This window comes from Homalodisca vitripennis, chromosome 1 (genome assembly GCF_021130785.1).
Source record: "Homalodisca vitripennis isolate AUS2020 chromosome 1, UT_GWSS_2.1, whole genome shotgun sequence".
Lineage (NCBI taxonomy): Eukaryota > Metazoa > Arthropoda > Insecta > Hemiptera > Cicadellidae > Homalodisca > Homalodisca vitripennis.
The window spans coordinates 121,348,386-121,367,358 of record NC_060207.1 but is presented as its reverse complement, the minus strand read 5'-3'; positions in this window follow the sequence as shown (position 1 = coordinate 121,367,358).

Sequence of the window (18,973 nt, the reverse complement as noted above, 5' to 3'; positions counted from 1 at the left end):
ATTATTTATGCAATAACCATCACAAGTCTACGTTTAGGTATGGCACGTGGGGAATGTCAATCCGAGCTAAATATTAATGTCATTTTAAAGGTCCTTATCATAATAAGAGCATAATGCCGTTTGAGGAAACACTCCATTAGGAAATAGAGCACATTGTAAATATGTAAAAGTGAAACTTTGAGAATTTAATGTAGGTTATAAATATATTTGGATACTTTTCTGTTAAAAAACATTTGCACACTCTGTACAACGGCAAATTTGAATTTTAAAAGAGATAGATTGGAGATGAGTCTCATCAAATGAAGAGTCGGAAAGATGAGAGTACGTGACACACCAGTAGATTACACGAGTCTTGTTACTAGACACAATATATAGGAAAAAAGAGTAGGAGGGAGGGAAAAAGTCAAATTAATAAGAGAGTAGGAAACCAAAAAAATTCAACAGAACCATTGCTCGAGAACATGGCAGCCCTAACACAGTCATTGCCTGTAACATCCACAGTAGATCGAGTAGACTCCTCGAAGCTAAGTAGTGCAGGATAGTTTCCAACCACGCTATACGAGTATAGTGACCCAAACAACTATAGCGAGGCTCATTGTCAGGAGAATCGGATTTCTTTAAGAGGATGTTAATCCCTTTAAGCCTTATTATGTCCGTCCGAAGAGTCTCTGGCCTGTGGGAAGATCTTATCAAACAGAATAAGGGGGGAGAAGCGATAAATTAAATTTTGATTGTTGAAAGTAAAATGTAAATACTGATAAAAAGGTCAGTAGTCACAGACAGGCTCAGATACCAGATCGCCTTTATAGACCACTCGGCCATCGCACTTCCTCCCTTGAATGAAACCTTACAAGTTATTTTGTGTGAAACACAAATTATACATTTATACCCATATTTTATATAGTATATTATAAAAATGTGTTCTGCACTTAAGTATAAGAACTAACATACATTGATATGTTAAAAAGTTAGCTTTATTTAAACAGGTCCCTAATATTAAAATATGATTATCAATCTTTTAATTGTGTTTATTAAGAAAGCATCCTAAATCCTTTAAACTGAGGTTAGATACATTATGTTTCGTGGTAAAAATTTAAATAGTTAAACATTATTTCTAGAATGTATGTATTTTCTATCAATTTCTTCTTTAAAAACTTTTTATAATATGTAATCAAGACAGATAAATTACTCATAAATCTATAAAAATCTAAAAAAAATCTATAAAAAATAAACCATAGTTCAACGAGTTCTCTACAACACAAGAATAAATCAAAATATTTATATTCTCAAAATAATTTTTATTTTTCATTAAATTAAGTTACAATTAAGTCCATGCTGTATTACGCGGATTTGTTATTTAAGTATAATAATTAGTTAGTAACTGCATAATTTATCTTGATATTACTAAAAATAAGGCTTTTATATAAGTTGAAATTTACTTCATTATTAAATAAGGCTTTTCAGTGACACTGAACTTATGGCAATTTCATTAATCTCCATTACGTTGTTCAATTGTATTTGGCTTTACAATGTGCCTCTCTTTGACACTGAAATTAATACTAGCAATTTTATATTTTATAAGCATATCTATCTACTAGTCACACAACAGAAATAAGAAATAAAATTGCAAGTTTTTAAAATTTTGTACATAGAGGTTCTAGTAAAGGTCCGAGGTTACAGAAGAATAATGGATTGGTTAATGTGAAACAGGTTGTTTGAAACCCTATATTTCTCTCCGTGTGGAACAATATGTTACAAGATAAATGCACTCGTTCTCGGCATTGATCAGACATCGGCGTCAAATACTTCTTCAACCTGTGCTGCTTTATTTCTGTAGTGCTGCTAAAGTATAATAGTGTAAATAATCCGATTTATACTTAGTTTGATGATAAACTGAAAGCAAATAAACCTTTTTTTAAATTAATACAACATAGAAAAGAGGATTTATTTAAATAATTGTTTTGTATTTATTCTAATCATATTAATTACTATTTAAAACTAAACGTGTAACAAATGTTTTCACCAGTGATGTATGGTATTTCAGACATAACATAATGTTTTGTAAAACTATATAATTTGGTCCTCATTATAACTCTAATATTCAATACATAGTTAAGTGTGACATAATAAAGTAAAGCAGGCTAGCTATCTTTATAATTGGTTTATGGCTGTTCCTATGAATGACATTTTACACTACATGTAACCAAGCAGATAGCTTTGGAAAATAGTGAAGAAGTATAAAAAGATTGATTTTTAATTAATGTTTTATTGCCCAAGTTCAAAATTTCAAATTCAAGTTTTACCCTTTATAACTAATGAGTTAACTCATGACACAAACCCCCCCATATTACATACACTTCTCTTCAGTGGCTGTATATCCGTGATTTGGTCTGAAGAATAATTATGTCTAAAATTGTTCTTTCTACATATCTAACCTATTATTAAAAAAATATTAGTAATTAAACCTAAACCCCCATATCAAATCTACACACGATTTAAGAATTTGGGCCATAAAATTAAATGTTATTTATACCCTATTTTTTATTTTTTAGCACAGAAACTAGTGAGCTGGTTTATCCAAGCTATGGCATTCTCATGTGTTGGTTGATTTCGACAAACGAACGATGGCATCCACTTGATTAATGTGGTTTACGGACTACCAAATGCTTACTCTTAAAACTTTTACTATCGTTAAGTCTACTTATTTATATTTATATGTATATAATAATATCACCTAAGATAATTATAATTATTTATAACAAAGATTTCATGTTTTATTATTATCAGTATGGTTTTTCCATTGTTAAAACATTAACCCTTATGCAATTAATTTACTCGTGCAATAAAAAGTTAGCCAAAAAGTATTACCAACTTTTACCTTTAAAAGTTCAAATAAATGACTTACCACTTATATACCATCGATTTAATTAACAAACAAAATATATATAGTTTGTAGAATGAAATAGATAGAGTTACATTATATTATCTAAAAGTATGTAAATTATACAGAAGTGAAAATTATTCTAAATTTATCCTGAATATAATTATCCGAGCCGTATTTAATGCTTAATATATTTTACTCGGGGCTAACTTTTTCCATTGAACTGTATTGTAATTAAAGTTTGCCCATTACCATAGTGTTAGCTTCACTAACTTTAGAGTCTGAACTAACTTTATAAGTGTCTCTTAACATCTTATCGGTGTTTGAAGCAATAAAAAGAATTTTGTTGATAACTAAGCCCTCTCACACATTATAATTGTGGCGTTACGATTATGCTTTTTAATACGGTATGACAAAAACATTCCAGAAGTAAGTGACCACTCCCTCCTGGCATTGGAAAGGGGGAGTCAAACCTGACGACAATTAGCCAGGGTATTGTTCTGCTACCGGGAGTGTCTCTGTATGCCAAAAGCCAATGCGTTTATGTTTACTCTGCCGTTAACTTGAGGAAAGTGTCTACGTCTCTTATTTAATTCTGGGCACGCATTTGTATGTAGCCTGAACATAATCTTACCCGTTACTCTTCATTACTCAGTATTCTGACGGAGAATACATTTGCCCGTTTAAAAATATTTTATATTGATTTATTTATACCAGATCTATTTCTATGTATGATAGGATTTGCAACAAATTGGAATCGAGTTATTGAACTAATAAACATTTGTTTCAGAAGCTGCTTTGATAGAACAACTCCGTCTTCCACGGTTCAATTCAGTTCACTCACTATATATGTAAAACAAATTGGAAATAATAAACACTGTTTACACAGAACAGTTGATTACATTTTATATACTTCTTAAATTAATATTACACAACTTCAGAGACCAAGATGGCAGTTTTCGCTGCTTTAAGACCAGTGGGGCGTAGCCCGGAGGGATTTGCGAAATAATAATAGGCATATATTCATTCAAGGAAATATAAGAATTTCCATGTAAAGTTTCAGAACAATCAGTTGAATAGTTTGTGCTTTAAAGAAGAGAAAAAACGCACTTTCACATTAATAATATAATTAGGATTATATTAACGTTAAAACATGATTCCGTAAATGAGATGAAAAGATATCATTAGCTGATCGTGAGGTGATGAGCTGCTACATCAGTTAGAGGTCATATCGAGCCGCAACTCGAAAACTTTAAATTGCGTCAGGAAAAAGGCCACGCAAAAAGTTAATAAACAGCTAACTTAGAAACCGAACTCCTTTCCTGTGCAGACATCTCGTTAGGACCTCTGACCTTAGGAATCTTTTGTCCTTTAAAACCTTAGGAAGCTTCAAACCCTTGGATGCAAACGGACAGTTAGGGCACTCTTAACATTTCAACAACTCAACAAAAATTCAATTCAATTTTTGAATTTTTTTTTATTCAATTGACATCATGGTTTTCTTGTACATTTCTCTTTATATAAGTGTTCTATCCTTTGGGAATAACTTATTTCTGTAGGTTTCTAGACCTTAACAACACCCCTCTTCTTTGCTGAATCGTCAATCTTGAATAATTTCTTAATGCTTCTCGAATATCCTGTCCTTGGCATGCTCGCACCAACATCTATGAGACTATTTAGCCTCTGAGGATATTTTAATAACAGTTATCTTTGGGACAACTATGTCTCTGCAATTTTTGAAAAGAAAATACACGATCACAAAAAACTCTTGCAATGATTTCTGGGGACTACATGATCTTGAAGTGTTTTTGTTCTTCTGTCCAATTTTTCTGTTGCAGTACACTGTATTTCTGAATTTTGCATAAATATTTTAAAACGGAAAAGTTTATAAAAACAGAAGAGCAACAAATACGCATAAAGTCATTTAGCAGGAATCATACACAAAATTATTGGTGTATAATCATACATAAACACACAACTAAAATGCATTTTATTCCAAAACAGTAAGCCTGAAATATAAAAATAAAAAGTAGCTAATTCTCAGCCAAATTCGATGGAGTGGTATGCACCATCATCTAACACAATGTTGGATAAGTAGAAATGAAACTACGTGCAGAATGTCAATTCTATATCATTCATTTTCAAGACTCTTGCAGACAGACAGACAGATATATAGAATTTAAATGTTTGCAACCCTTCGAGAGATAAATACATACTTAACCAATAAATTTATGCTGTAGATGGCACTTGAGGAGAATATATTATAAAACTTTTAGGTTTTATGTAATAAAAACAAAAAAAAAAAAAAAAAAAAAAAACTATGAAATAAAGAATAATATTTTTCAGTATATCAATTGAAATATAAAACTTGTAGCCAGCCAAATCAGGTTGTAAATTTGACATTTATAAGAAACGTTGGTCGGGAGCCATTATATCTGACATATACTTGTATGTTGGTTGACCTTATAGCTGCAGGATATCTTGACCCATTTTCATGCAAACTGCGATAGACCTGCAGAGATGAGACAGTCTGAATTGCCGTGCCAAGTAGTCCCAATGTATTTTAGTCCGTTATTATTGTTTTATTTTATTTGAATGAAATTTAGATAAATAATTGAAATAATAACAATATCTATTACAAAGATAGAGTATTCATGTTCTAAATGTACACATTTATATTCTTTTAATAGATTATTGTTAAAACTTTTACTAGGAAAGAATTTGTTTATTTGAAGTAGATCGTTCTCATTGATTACATAATGTAAAATAGCTGTAATGTTTTTTGTAATATACAAATTACATAACCTATTTAAATATTTAGGTAATTGGATGAGTGGTTGAAACACGAGGAATCTGTACCTGATCTCTGAGACAATAGTACGAGGGGTGTTCAATACTGACAGTAGTCTTTCAATTCCTTTAATATAAAAGTTTAGACTTTATCACTTGTATCTCCTTCTAAGTAGTCGCCATTTAAAGTCACACACTTGTTCCACCGCCTTAGAGATACAATGTTACCTTTACCGATCTAAATATACTTTAAACATTAAAATGTTTATTAACATTGTGGTGGGTTATGAAAAATAATTTAAAAGCGTATTAATTTAGTATAAGACGAAATGTGATTGGTAATAATATTAATATTTTGAAAGACCTTTACTCAGTGAATATTACTCATGCAAGAACTTAACATTATATATATATATATATATATATATATATATATAAACTATATAAGTCGCAAAAATCTATATATAAATATATATATATATATATATATAACAAAAACTACGCAGCAAGATTGAGTTAAATGATGTTCCTCCATAAGATTTGGTAGAGCATTATTGACCTGTCTCTCAGTAGGCTGGAAAAATTTCTAACTAAGTCTAACTGGATGTTGTAACAATTTCATTCCTTTTTTATTTTCCATGTACTTGTTTGAAGGATATGTCGAGGGTAAATTAAACTTTAGACCTGCATGCATATTCAGTGAGGTCTGATGCTACAATGTGGTCTGGCATACTCCTACCTGTTTATTACTGTAACGTATCAATGATATCAACCCCATATTGTAGACAAAAGGATTCAGAAGAAAACAATAAAAATCAATAAAACCAACATAATACGACCTAATCCTAATAATAATGAAATTCAGAAATATATATGTGTACCTTTCAATACTAAAATAAAGAAAACTTTTCGAAAAACCTTTCAAAATTCTAAGTGTTCCATCAGTTACCAAACAAGAAATAATGCATTCAAACTTATTTAAAACAAAGCAAGCCAAAAAGATGACAAACAAGAACTATACATACAATTTCTAGTATACAAAATTAAATGTAGTGACTGTGAGAGCTATTATATTGGACAAACTAGCAGCAATTGTAATAAAAGGTTTAAAGAACATATACAAGTTTTGAAAACAAATAAAATGTCTACAATAAAATCAAATTTCGCTGAACATTTATTAAAAAACTGGATATAACTACAAAAATATGAAACAGAACATGGAAATTTAGCATATTATCGAAAGGAAAGGAGAACATTTAAACACGGAAGAAGTATTACATATTTATCTAAATTATAACAAGAATCCTCACAATACATTAAGTAGCAATCTAAAAATAAGCCAAATCCTCTCTTAAAAAAAATTAAACCCAGAATACTAATCAAAATTAAAACTTTGTCATATGAATTTAACATCTGTTTAAATGATCCACATGTGTATTTTTAGTTGTTTGTTTATTATTTAGTTAGAGGTAAATTTTCACATTGGTTTATACCGAAGCACTTGTCTGAAATAAAATAATTTTCAAAAAGGGTTTTAGTTCACGATACATTATACTAAAATATATATAGTTGAAATGAGACATCACTTTTCTGTCAGGACAATCAGTTCTCCTTCTACCCACAATGATTTACTAAATAAAAATACAGTACCTCATTTATGTAAGAGTAGTTTTTGTTATCCCTTGTCTTTAATATAAATGTATTCAGATTTACCGATAATCACATCAAAGTTTAAAATTACAGTAATATCAAACCTAAGAAACCGTACAACTTCAGCGCCCTGTAAATTGTATATATGGACACATTGTATTTTAATGTTTTGTGTATATTTTACACGTATATATTCGTACAAATATTTGTCTTTTAATTTGTTGATATTTAATCAATGTTTTTGTACTCATAAAATTAACTAAAATTCTAGAATTATTTAAAAATCTATTTACCTATATTGCATTTTTCAAATATATATGTTAGTGCAAATTATTATAAAACTAATTATTATTCAATATAATATACAATGATATTGCAGTAATACTGTGAATATTTATTTCGATATCAATTTAACGGTATACAGATCGGAGTACTTATAGGTCGTAAAAGTCTAAGATAGTAACCAATTCGGATAAATTTATTTTTATTTGAAACTTATATTTCGATACTTTACACCAAATTTAAAACATATAACTGTTACAACATATAACTGTTAAACATGACAATTCGTGTACATTTACGGTACGACCATAGTTAGAGAACAATGTTAATTCCGCTTGGAGTAACAACAACAATGTTGTAACGAAACACTTGTACAGTCAGGACAGGAAATAATAGGCCACATACTGCATGTAGCTCGAACAGTGTGTTAGCGTAATGCATGTTGGACAAGTTGGCTAGTAGTTGTCACATTGCATGTGTTACCTCATTATTAACACCCTCGTTGTTTTATTGCTTAGTACGTATATTTCAAATTCAAAACCGGAAACTGGTAAGTTTTTCTAAATACGAAGGTTATTTATTATTTTCATATAATGTGTTTCTTAGTATATAAATTATGAAACAATTTAAAACTAATATACCATTGTTTTAATAATACCCAAAACTGTCAGGTACAGTTAAATGTAGATGGAACTAGTCATATGATTTGATTCCAACACTGTGTTGCGTGAAATATCCGTCAGTTGTGAAAACCATCCGTATAGTATAAAACAAACTTCTTACTAACAACCATACCATAACATGATTTAATGAATTATTAGATAGGATCTAAAAGGAAATTATTAAACATATGGTATATTAAAATGATGTAAAAAACCGAAATTGTCTTTTTCACTAAAATGTCATTCCTTTAAAAAGAAATTTACTTTAATATATTAAACAAAGGAATTTAATGCAGATTTCATATAAAAACGTTTGATTATAATTACTACTAAAATATTTTTGATAGTTTGAAATTTTTGATAAAAAAAGCAATTTGATTTTTGATCTCGGCGTGTTGATGGCGCAAACAATAATCAACTTAATCACATTGATTTGTTGGGCTTGTTATTACACACAACTTCGTTCATATAATCTATTTTTATCTCTTATAGTTTTCAGGATCCCTTTAGTGTAAATAAAATTAGGAACACACTGTATATGCCAATTTTTTTCTAAATCCTGTGAAGACACCGCAGTCAAATTGGGCTAATTTTCTCTGTATTACAAAAAAAACCACAGCAATGCATTATACATGATATAGGCTATAAAGTATTTTCAATAATACTAAAAATACTTTAAAACTATATAATATTTCCCTACTGCATAGGATACATTATACAACTAGACAGGAGCAGGAGTACATCTAATGCAATAAAACTATACCAAATGTGAAAATATGAAATGTTAATATATTTCAATATTGTTATACCGGTAGTGTTACTGTGCAATATGGAAATACTTAGGAACTCATATTAAGTTAATATATAAAATAATAGATCTTTATGTAATAAAGATGTAGAATTATCTATGTATAAAAATTTATTATGATTATGAAATTTCATCGCATGATAAATTTTGTAATTAAAATATATATATCTTCAGAATAAATAGAAGAATAGAATAAATGATTAAAGCGATAACCACGCCCCTCACTGTTCTAAATCAATAGTATTCGCACCAACGCCTCGTCGCGTTACAGACGACTTCCTCCCTCAGTGTTGGCTCCATCTGCTGTACTCCGATTATTTGAAGTTTAAATTCTTGTAACGATAAACATTTTGTGTTTTTAACGGATCTCTTAATACGATCTCTTAGTACTATCCTTCTAGTAGCCAAGGGATTACTCAATTATTCTCTTACTCCATTCCTTCCTCCACATAGTAAACTAGATCTAATAAACTTTTTAAAATGTATTAAATCATAACCCTACTATTAAGATTCTGAATGAGACAAAAAAGGTTTAAAGAACATTTTTAACGTAAAAACTCTACTTTAGTTTATCTGTTTGATACTTTTAAACGAATTATAAATCTTTCGAAATTGTAGAACTCCCTGAGTCAGAATGTGATTTTATTCTTGAATGGCTTTCATGTTGAAATTTACATTATTCCGCTAGTGGTTTAAAGTTCGACCGGTCAAAATGCCCAATACACCATTATGGATCGAAAATGAGTTAGATGATAGTCTATCCGCTTATCTGATAATAGTCCGTAAAATCGAAAACTCGATAAGAAAGCTCGTAGAACCTTGAAACTTGGTTTGTTGGTTTCTTTTGGTCCAAGGAAAAGTGTTTTTGATTTTGGTGTAAAAATTAAAAGCTCAGTCCGTCTGTGTGATAAATCTAATGTTACGTTCGTTTTGTGGCCTTGTTACAGCGTTGTAAAGGTTTATTATTAAACAATAGTTTGAAATCATTGCACCTAAAACATAATGATTTCTCTTCAAGTAATTTCATAATGTTGGAACACATCAAAATTTCATGAACCTCTTATGTTTTTCTTATTACTTACTTTTTGTATCAGGCAGTTAAAATTTGGACCACCAAACTTTGACAATATTTAAGTAAAGTTAAAGTAAGTTATTTTATACTAATTCTTCCTTAATAGGCGTAGGCATTTAATTTATTTGTTTTATTCGAAACAGTTTTTTTATTTTATTTTCAATCTTATTCCATTTATTAATTGACGTTTTATGTTATTTGTTTAGTTGATCACGGTACCAAATTGGCTATTCTTGTAGAATAGTAGGCCTGTGTTTTAACAAAATATATTAAATATACCAATAAAATAATTCAACGCTATCTGGGACGACATGAAAATGCGTGGTATCTCAAGTGATACTGAGATGTCAATACTGGTGAATTATTCGGTGATTTAGCTAGCTAGTCGACACAAGTGCTCCCTATGTTCTTCGTAGGTAAAGGCAAATAAGTGAATCCCACTTCACTCGGCGTTCCCACTGCACATGTTGAGCGATAAGTGTTGATAAAAAACACTTACGACTTTATTCCTTATAATATATTCGATTTATTTAAGTCAATCATGTGTTTATGAACAAATAACAGAAGATACACTTATTTAAAAGGGGTAAAATTTAAATATTTTGAAACCCACAATGTGTAAAACAGTACATGACATAAAGCCTATCTGCTTGACGTTGAAGCCAATTGTTGATGACGTCTGTCACTGTAGATGAAACTGTCAATACGAATGTGAGATCATCACTCAGCTGATGATAGAGTGGCCTTTACAATGTCCAATAACCGGGGACATGTATATGTTCCGAATACATCACACACACGTTCTAGTATAAACCTAATATTGGAGGCGCTGTAGAGTTTAATGAAATTAAGGGGAAAATACTACAGTATAATATTTCGTGATATATGGACACCTCTCACTGACACAGAAATGATAACCATACTTGATATGGTTGATACAATGATAACGACGTATGTTGAACATTTACAAGCGCTTTACAAAGATCGTTTTTAACTACATATATCCTAATAAAGATTATTAATAAAGTGTAAATTTTTTTAACTTATCTTATATCGAAGCCAGAGTCATGTTGAAAGAACCTCATAATATAGCAATATAGACCCATTTGAACGTTGAATTAAATTGAGAACATTTACCATAAATTAATTAATTATTTAATGTTAGTAATATGGCAATACATTAAACCTCAAGCTTACCCTATTTTGTTGCTGTGGGGTATGTTTTATGCTGCATTCGATAAAAGGCATCACGTAAACTCTAACTTGGACAATGAATGTCTTTTTCGTTTCTTTGAACCTATTACAGTAAATTATAGAAATCCTAAATAAAACACTTTTTATTGTTCCCAACACATAATAAGTTTTAAAATGCTTTATATGCGCTATATAACAGGCATGAAACGAAGTACTAATATGTTCTGCTACAATTTTACTAGCATGACTGGTGTAAAAAGCTTTCTTACAATAATTAGTAAGAAATGCTTTCTTTTCGTGTGTTAATCCATCGTTACAGCATAAACTGTGTAATGCTTTCTTCGACAGGATTATCATATGAACTCGAAAATTAATGGTGAAACGTTTTCTGCAATCATTACACAGGTGTGTCATAGTTATTGGAAGAAAGAAGTTATTGATTATCTAGGCTTTTTCAATCTTATTATTTAATGTAGAAATATTAATCTTTGTGTTTAATACGTTAAAGGCAACACTAAAACTCTAATATAATACATGATATTCACGATGAACTCTAGCTACAAACCTTAGGATATTCTTTCATATATCAAAAGGAGAAAAAAACTAGATGCAAGAATAATTAGACTATCTCTTTTTGTTTATTGCATGACCGACTGTTCTTATTTTTTATTTTAATTTTATAAATCATATATTAAAAAACAAACTAATTTTTTATACTTTGGCCAAAGGAAACTGATATTTATAAAAAAGTATTGATTTTGATGAAAACCTAAAAAAACTAATATTTTAGTCAATTTTTCCAACCTAAAAAGTACTATCAGTATTTTTTAATTGGATCACAAATAACTGAATTATTTCACCAACGTTGTATGTACGATTAGTGTCCAGTTCATACACAATAAGATAAAAATACAGGAATAACACAAATAACATCTGACAATATCTGGAATAAACCTGTTTTGGCATTAGATCTATAATTTTATAAATTTATTTTATAACTTTCATTTATTTTTGGGTCCGTTTCGTTCATGGAACAAAATCAAGAAGTTTATACTGGCGAGAGTTTGAAACACTCTGTATAATATTAGAAGTACGAGTGAAGAACACAATCTCTGAAAACAATTCTTTTTCGTTGCTTCAGAAAGTTTTACAAGGATGCTGTAGATGAGCGTTAACCAACACTCTGACATGATCAGTTGAAGTGTCTAGAACAAAGAAAGCAAGTAATCGTTGTTTCAAATAAACTGTATATTATTCTTAACAATTCTTTTAAATAGAAGTATTACGGCTGCTGTTCTGGAGAATTATATTTCTGTTAGTCATTTCATACTTACTATTATTCTTCAAAAGTTGCATACTGAATGTCCATTACATCTTTAATATAATTGTATTAATTATAACAGAGGTGCATATTATTGAACAAATGATTTTTATAGATTACTAGCAGTTAGCCGCGGTTATGCACGCAATTTGTTGTTTAAAAGCAGGTCACTATGTTCATGTATTCTTTTTCTAGGACGTATTCTTTTAAAACACTCCTAAGATAACTGATGGTCACTTAAAGCTATTTCAATCTTCTCATCAATTTTAAATTTAAGTTTAAAGAACAGTGTTTTGGGATCAAAATCGTAGTTTAAAATCCCGTGATTGAAGTGCTCCGATGGTTTCAGTAACAATAATAGTTTACCTTTTGGTCCCAATGGCTAAAGTATATCCTACATTAAAAAATTACTGCGGGCAATATGATTCTGTCATTTAAATTGACTCCCGGTCTAATATGTTTACGGTTCCACAATTAATTGAATTATGCTGTTGCACTGACCAAGCAAATGGTCTCATTTGTTGATTTCGGAATCCAACTTAGATTAATTTTTTGTGCTGAAGTGATTTTGTTATTTTCATCCATCAAGAAATATGTATACGGGATATATTATGCTTCTAGTATAAGGGCAAGAGTGTATTATCCGCTTTTTATTTTCATAAACTACAATAACAATGCCATACACCACGTCAAAGGGTTTAACAAGATCGATTACCTTATCATGCATAGCTTTGTACAATAAGGTAGTTTTTCTAACCGTTTTTTCCAATAAAATAAAAGTATTTGCATTGAAATAGATGGTTGATTTACTGATCATTGGCGCAATCTAAATTAAAAAATAGATAATAACTTCGTCTTTGCGATATGCATTACACCACTGATCAAGCACTTTATAATAATTTAATATTTTATATAAATGTTTCTGCTTCTTTGATGAACAGCTGATAAATATCAGTTCACTTTGTATGTGTCGTAGCGCAGTCTACCGGATCCATATAAAACATTCCAAAATCAACAAAAGTTTATAAATAAAAAATGAATTAAACAGACAGTTTAAATTGGATTGAATTGTGAATCTAAACCATTATCAAATCTCCCGTCAACATACACACAAAAAATCGTCAAAATCGGTCTATTCGTTTAGAAGGAGTTTAAGGCATACACACGCACACAAGAGGATAAATATATATATATATATATATATATATATATATATATATATATATATATATATATATATATATATATATACTGTATATATATATATATATATATACTGTATATATATATATATATATATATATATATATATATATATATATATGATTCTCATTATTGTGATTATATTAACTTCATATGTGATAACAAAATTAATTGACCACTTTTAAATTTAATGTTTATTGTTGATACAATTATGCAGGTAATCTTTTGGACCTTTGTTCTTCAAATTAAGGTAAACAAAAAATGTTGCAAAACATACGAGTAGTACTTAGTTTACCGTCTGGCTGTCTATATGTGTTCAAGAATTTATTATTTTATATTTTAGTACTTTAGGAGATGAGAAATTTAAAGTTTACACCATTACTGATCTTGTACTAAAAATAATTAGAAAAGTAGAATCAGATTGTTATATTACGTTTTAAGGTGGCAAGCGGTTGAAACTATTGAAGCGTAATAATATGATATAGCTAATAAAACTATAACAGTTTAATAGAAAACACATGTACAATAATGAACTAGAAATGCTTTCGATAAGTACTACTTTGTAAAAAAATAAATTTTATAAAACAAATTAAACACCTACTAAACTAAATGGTTTCTTATATTTAATGTTAAAAATGAAGCCCTTTTCTCTGGTTGCACAGCTGAAACAGTCTAGTGTTAAACGCCGGGTTTTTTTCAAAAATATCGGCGGAGAACATGTTTTTCCTATTTTTTCAACGATTTTAACTGCTATGCCCGTATCAAGCATATACATTACAATCGACCCCTTCAGTCTTTTGTGGATAGCTGTAAATGGTTTCGTAGTTAGGACAGCGCCAATGTTTATATAAAATATTCTGGCTAGCGTAGCAATTATATGACGCATCCTACACAAAACTATGTATATCGCACTACTCATTACTTTTTTCTCTTTTTAAAATACTACACATTATCAAATCTGGTAGCTCACAAATCACTACATCAAACTAACACAAATACAATATTGACGTTTCATCAATAAAACTGTTGATTAAAACACTTGTTTTAGCATTGTTATTGTTTATTTTGCAAAACCAAATCATTCCGAGCATTAGAACCGTTAAAAAGTATTTATTTACATTATTTACTGACTTTATTGAACATAATTAAATCTATAATATTCTATTATTCTTTAGAAATGTGCATAACCTTATTACCTTTAACATTATTAAACATTAAAACGCTCAGCCTTTCACAATTTTAAACCTCATATAATTATGTAATATACATTTTTATTTATCTTTGATATTGCAGAAACAAAAATAATGCGAATTCCCTTTTTTCTTTATTGATTGCTAAAATAAAAAAAAAAATTTAAAAAAGCATATCAAGGGACTGATCGTCAGAAGTGACTAATGTTTATACCGTGCTGTGAATACATATCTTGATAATGTTCAATTACTAATTATTAAATGGTTATTTAATTATTAACCAGTATGGGCCTACAATTTGTGAATTATGAATTATGTTTTTATTTCGACTTTAGGTAATTGACAGATGATTTTTCATTATTTGAAGGAATGACGATATGTTTCAAACAATATGATATTTTACTGCCTCTATATCTTTGCGAAAGTTGTATTTCAACGTTCCATAGATGAAATATTACTTTGATCCTGTTCTACGGTTTTCCGTTCTAAATATCTCACTTTACGTACTTTAACCAATCTTTATGTTGCTCTGAGAATATCAACGTTTTTTAAACGATCTGCTCTTTTATTTTCTCTATATCTTTGTGAACGTTGTCTTCAAAGTTCTTTTAAACGTAATTTAGCCAATTCTTCCTGGCTTGCTTGCCTCACTTAGTGCTTTGCTGTTTTCAGAGCTTTCATCACCCCTTCTACTTATTTGGTTTTGATGATTAATCGAAATAAGAGTCTTCGTTTCCCTCCATTACAATTATTAGGTGAAAAATAAATAAACAAATATTTATTACATGTAAATGGAAATAAGAATAATAGTATACGCTCCGTCACAGCTGATACAGACACCTTTCTCATTGCCTAGTTGTTGACTGCTAGTAGCATTAGTAAAACATGCTGTAAATTAAATGTTAGTTCAGATCGTATGTTTATATAACGGTTTGCTTTCGTTTCGGTAAAGCTGTCATTCTACTTTGAAAGTATATAGTAAGCATAAACATGCGCGACGTTCCGTAACGCGAAACGAAAGTTTTTTCCCATATATCCTTTGCCTGCTAAAATAAGTAATCGCTTCAAAAATATTTACATGAAGACTTGTAGTAAACTAATCATTCAGGTATATGTTTACGAAACCCTTTTGGCCTTGACCCGAAAAAAAATCTCCACAAAATCAGGTTTGTAAACGCACTGTGTATCACAGTAAAATTGATTATAGGATAGGGCTAGAGCCTAAATTGATGTTCCATGTTTCGATTCCGGTTTAGTGTCGGATGATCGAGATTGCACATGCTGACACAGCAGTGATTGTCCAATTTGGCAATGATCACTGATTGCTATCGTTACTGTAGTTCAGGTGATCACAGAGAGATCACGGTTTTTGTGAAGCGGTGGAGCAATCCCATTGTTACACGTCTGGTGGTACCTGATCTACGTCACATAACTTCATGTATTTATATAACTTATTATCGAGTTTTAGTTTTTACATGTTTATAATAAAAAATAAAATTAAACGTAGATAACATTGGGTGTAACGGGGAGAATATTCATGGATGATATACATATTTTACTACTGATGACTTCTTCATCACATGTTGTGAGCTTTAGTAGTTTTATGATTTCTCTCACTATCTCTTATGAATAATATTATGCAATTTTAGACATTACATTAATTTCGTGCTTTTGTTTGGTTTTGTGCTATTGGTATTTTGAGTCGTATCTGATTTTACATGAGTTTATTATACCTTTCTATATCCGAGGTTTTTTATTTCTAGGATTTGTTTACAAAGTTACAACATAATACATAATCGTACAAGATACATTGCGTCCGTTTTTCATGACCGAGACTTATCGTAATGATTAGGTATATAAATATTGAAATGACTCCTAGACTTAGTATGTAGACAGTGTGTAGTTGGCCTATCGCAACAGCGATATAGGGGCATAAGATCTTGGTATATGGGCCTATAATAGTTTATAAGTATTTATTTCACTATAGTAAGGAATATAGATGTTTATAATTGTATGCCCTATAGTAGATTAAAGATAAAACATATACAAATATACATTTTTAGCAACCTAAATAGTATCATATCCAATTTAATACAGACGTTAGACAAGTCATGTTGCTTCTTAGCCAGAAGTAAGTTATAATAGTTTCCTAAAGCTTTAAGGAATTCTAACACAATCAAGATTGTAATTTTTTGGTGAGCAATATCAGATCAAATATCAGACTGTTCACATATCCACATTTAATTTCACAATGGTCCTCTTAATTAAATACTTTTGATTGCCGAAAATATATCAGGTTGTTTACTTGTCTCTTACTTTACTCACCCTAGTGAGCTATTATTAAGTGGTGGTGGTGGGAGGGAGGGTTGATGATGAGAGTATTTTTTAAATGGGGCAGTTTCTTCAGTATCTGCTATTTTATAATTGGACCACAAAATATTTATTTATGTTTGTGGAGTAAAATGACTATTGTTTCTTTGTTAATGTGACTTAAATTTATCCAACAAGGATCCAGCGCTAAAGTGTTTTTATGCATAGGTTCCTTTTTGGAACAAGGAAAAACAATATTTATTTTGGGCTCAAAACTGTACAGGAAAATCTGTCCTTTTTTTCTTGGGTATGTCTTTTCGTATCTTCTTGTCATTCATATGTATGTCTGTGACATTCTTGATTTAAAAAGTTATATAGATTTGAAATTATGCACATTACCTCATCTTGGTCCATGGACGAGCTTTATTTGTTTTAGGCTCAAAAACTAATAGTAAAAGTCTGTCCGTCAGTTTGTCCATATGAGCACTACCTTTTTCATTGCGTTCTATGGTGTGTCTTGATACTCAGTTTTATAGGAATATTAATACAGTTATTTCAGCTACATTCAAACTAATATAACGTTTTAATTTACAATTTTATTTGAGTTTTAATAAGTTTTTTTGGTTGACATGAATTGACAATGATTTAGATCTATAAATACATCTGCGAAAAATGAATTATAAACTTAAGTGAAAAATATTCGAGTTTATACACTTATTTATAAACAGAATTATATACTGAATGCATTGTCTCATTACAGCATAAAAGCACAGGTAAATAAACATAGAATTATTGTTATAGGATTGTTACTTTTGGTGTACAGTTGTGAACATTTTCAACGGCGATGTTATATTTTCAATATTTGCCTGTAAAATGTTATTCAAAAAGAAAATAAACTGGTGAATACCGGCCAGGCCGAACAATACAAAGTTGGGACAAACAAATGTGATCCAATAAGATCCCAACATCTGTTTTCATTTTCAAAGCCACGTGCACTCTAGGGCCACACCTGTTCAACATTGTATCGTGTGTCCACTCAATGTTAATCACACTTAACGAGTGTTTTAACCATGGTTATCTTGTACGAACAATTGTAACATTACTGCAGTACAAATTAGCTTTATGTGAATTAAAATACGTTTTCATAAAACATTGATTCTAAGTATTTCTTTAAGATATTTTTTGAACATAAAATATTAAAAAGTATTATAATAAATTATAGGGAGCTTCATTGTATCAAACTAACACAATTCCAAGTTTAAAACAGGAAACGTTTCATATTTATGTTCAACTTTACATTAATAACAGTATTTTATTGCCTATCATAATAAAACTACCTAAATCATATACAAATCCAGAAATCACATAAAATATTTTAGTATTTGTTTTGTAGAAATTCACTTCTTATTCTCACACACAGGACCATACAATCACTCTGTAGTCTACGTTTTGGGATAAAACATTCGAGACCTCTCTTTATTTTTTTACCTGTATTTAAAACTTAGTTTCTCGTCTACAAATATTTTATAATATAAAATCGAGCTTTTTAACAGTTACAAATTTATGTAGAATATTTAATAATGTATTTAGTTGTACTGAACAATAAAGTA